Source organism: Macaca thibetana, chromosome 5, assembly GCF_024542745.1.
Source record: "Macaca thibetana thibetana isolate TM-01 chromosome 5, ASM2454274v1, whole genome shotgun sequence".
NCBI classification, from domain to species: Eukaryota; Metazoa; Chordata; class Mammalia; order Primates; family Cercopithecidae; genus Macaca; species Macaca thibetana.
The window spans coordinates 145441538-145445564 of NC_065582.1; positions in this window are offsets into that span (position 1 = coordinate 145441538).

A 4027-nucleotide genomic window follows, 5' to 3' on the forward strand; every position below is an offset into this window, starting at 1 on the left:
TCTCAAGGCTGCCAATCATTCCCTTGCCAGAAAGAGCCCAGTCCTTTTTAAGGACTGGGTCAGGCCAACTGAGGATAATCTCTCTATCTTAATGTCCATTTATTTGGAGCCTTAATTACACCTGCAAAATCCCTTCAGTGCAGCATCTGGATTAGTGTCGGATTAAATACCTGGGAGAAGGTGTTTGTGCACCAGGGGCTGGGAATCTTGGGGGCCATTTTTGAATTCCGCCAAGCATAGATTACTTATGAAAGATTCTCCAGTCTAGCTAAGTGGTCCTTACGGGTGGTAGTACCAACCCCTAAGGGCTGCTTTGGAAATGTGTGGACAGATATGTTGTTGTTGTAATCATAGTAGGGTAGGTCCCACTTGCCTTTAGTGTTCAGGGCCCGAGTCACCAGAAGGCAGTCTCATACAATGAGGAATTTGTGCTGTGTCTTATACAGCTTTTGAATGTCCCCGTGGGGACTCATGTAGATGAAAAATATGTGTATAATTGTCTGATCCTATATATGAAATATTTTTCACAGAGTTTTTGTACTGAAGTTTTCATAAGTGCAATTACTGGGTAAATCAAGGGCAGAATGTAGTATAATTGTGTTTGGAACTTTACCAAGATGGTTCACCATTTTGGAAACTTCCCATGGCCAATAATGAGCTGCCGTGGTATCTGAGTTGTCAATACGTCACCCCTGATTACGTCAGCTGCGTGTCTGTTCCTCTCTCAGGGATCTCATGTTTACGTACAAGTCTCTCCCTACTTTGTGCATCTTATGGAGTAATACCTGAGCGTTTACAGGTTGAAAAGCACATATTTTCTGTCTTTAAATCGATGTGTAAACATTATATGTGTAGGCAGGTTATATTAGCTATGAATTTTATTTTAGGAGAGTAAAGGGGGCATTACAAATTGCTTATAAGAAGCAGCTGTGGGGCTGGTAGAATTGAAAGTCAAAGATCAACCAACAGCGTGCACTTGCTGAGGCTGGGACTGGCCAAGAGGTGAATAGCGGGCCCTGCTGCTCAGAAGTCAGGCAAGGTGAGGACAGGAAGGCATAAAAGCAGCTTAGGAATAAAGCACCAGGCAATCTGACTACACAGAACTTTGGGATAATCTATGGCAGCTGAGCGGTCCTTTGAGCTCCCCCGAAGGAACATCAAAGTCCTTTTGCTCAAGCCAATCAAACATCCCAAGTAGAGCATTTGGGGCCTGGGCAAATGATTACGTGGCTGCCCTTTCTCTGGAGGAGTGAAGGATTTCTGATGAGGATGGTAAGCCCCTGACGTAGATTCCAAAGTCACCCCTAATCACCAACCCCCTAAGCATGTATTTTTTGAAGCAACTGTTGTACAACTCCCACGTACCTAAAATTGTTTTCTGTTATTTAATATAAAATATACCCAATCATATGTAAGTTAACATGAGGTGAACTTGTGCTACTAGGTTGTTTTGGGGTGAACCTCTGCTATGGGCTGAATTATATCCCCTTGAAATTCATCAATTGAAGCCCTAAGCCCCAGTGTGATGGTATTTGGAGATGGGGCCTTTGGAGTGATTAAGTTTAGATGTGGTCATAAGGGTGGGGCCCTCATGGTGGCATTAGTGCCTTTATGGGAAGAGACACCAAGGGGCTTTCTCTCTCTCTGTCCACTGCAGGCACCAAAGAAAGAACATGTGAGGGTGTATTGAGAAGATTGCTGTCTATAGTGTAAGGAGAGGGCCCTAACCAGATACTGACCCTGCTGTCACCTTGGACTATATTCCATAACAAAAAATGTAATACTGTTATAAAAAGAATAATTACATTAAATTATAATATTATATATTAGTATCATAGAGTATAACAGGGATTACAAACGATGAGAGTAATGGCTATGGAGACACATGGAAACTTATGAAAGGAGAACAATATTCTTCATATAGCTTATATTAATTATGTAAAAACTGTAGGCAGCAAAACAAACATCCAAAAATACAGGAGGGGAGGATGTGGTGGTTCATGCCTGTAATCCCAGTACTTTGGGAGGCCGAGGCAGGTGGATCACTTGAGGTCAGGAGTTTGAGACCAGCCTGACCAACATAGGGAAACTCTGTCTCTACTAAAAATACAAAATTAGTCAGATGTGGTGGTGGGTGCCTGTAATCCCAGCTACTTGGGAGACTGAGGCAGAAAAACCACTTGAATCCAAGAGGCAGAGATTTCAGTGAGCCAAGATCTTGTCATTGTGCTCTAGCCTAGGCAACAAAAATGAAACTCCGTCCCAAAAATAAAAAAGAGACGGGGGAGTGTCTCTAGCTCTGTACTTGGCTTTAGTCTAATAATTCTCAAACTTTTTGGGTCTCAGGAAACCCTTTATCTCTTCAAGAGTACTGAGGACCTCAAATAACTTTTCTTAGGTGGGTTATGTCTATTGATATATATCATCTTAGCAATTAAAGCTGAGAATAATTTAAATATTTATTAATTAACTTTAAAATTAAAATTGTAAATATGGGGCCAGGTCTCACGCCTGTAATCCCAGCACTTTTAGGAGGCCAAGATGGTTGGATCGCTTGAGCCCAGGAGTTCGAGACCAGCAAGGGCAATATAGCAAAACCCCATATCTATAAAAAATACACGGATTAGCTGGGCATGGTGGCTTGAGCCTGTAGTCCCAGCTATTTGGGAGGCTGAGGTGGAAGGATCACTTGAGCCTGGGAAGTTGAGATTGCAATGAGCAGTGATCATGCCACTCCCTCCAGTCTGGGCAACAGAGTGAGACCCTGTCTCAAAAAAAAAAAAAATTATAAATATGGTAACAACACATTTTTTACAAAAAAGAACTACTTTTTTTACAATTAAAAAAATAGAAGAATGGCATTGTTTTACATTTTTCCATCTAAACTAAAGTACTGGCTTAATAGTGACATCTGATTCACCTATCTACTTCTACATTCAAGAGTGAAAAAGATACATAATGTCTTAGTATCATTATGGAAATAGTTTTGACATCACAGACTCCCTATAAGGTCTCAGGGAGCCCCATGGGACCCCAGGCCATACTTTAAGAAAGGCTGGCTGTGATAAGTGACACTATCAGGAAGCTGAATTGATTATAAACTTCTTTTGAACTTATATGCCCCCCACTCTTTTTTTGTAAGACAGAGTCTCACTCTGTTGCCCAGGCTGGAGTTCAGTGGTGTGATCATGGCTCACTGCAGCTTCAAACTCCCGAACTCAAGTGAGCCTCCTGCCTCAGCCTCCTGAGTAGCTGGGACTACAGCCGCATACCACCATAACCAGCTAAGTGTTTTATTTTTTGTAGAGATGGGGCCTCACTATGTTGCCCAGGCTGGCCTTGAACTCCTGAGCTCAAGGATTCCTCCAGCCTTGGCCTCCCAAAGTGCTAGGATTACAGGTGTGAGCCACCACACCCAACCATATGGCCCTTTCCTTATAGAACTCTTAGACTAACAGACACAATAATATAAAAATATTTAAGTTAGTTTAAAGTGGACTTAATGTATTCATGCCATAATCCCCTCTATTAGCATAAGATAATTAAGTTGCTTATGGATAATTAACACTATGTTGTTAAAAGTAAGTTTCTCATAAAACCTGTTTTGGTCCTCAACTTGGTGGTTCACAAATAACACACTTCTTTGAAGCACTCACATTTGAGCTTTACTAGAACTAGGGGTTCAAAAATAACCCACTGGCTGAATATAAAAGCAGAGAGGATTCATGTATAAGACAAAGGATTGAGTCACGTTCAAACTCTAAAAAATCTTACCAGGTTCTGAGTCTAGAAGAAAAACCCTGCTACTTCCTACACGTCTTTCAGCAGTTCTGATCCTTATCTCATCACCTCTTTCTTTTGAAAGCACCTGTTAAAAAGATTATCAGCTCTATTGTAAGAACCCCAAAAAAGCACTAAAAGGGAAATAAATGTGTATTACAATGAAAAAAATTACATTAAGTAAAAAAAAATGTAGATCATGGAAAAACTCTAAAATTGAGGATCTGTTCCCATCCCAAACCTGCCA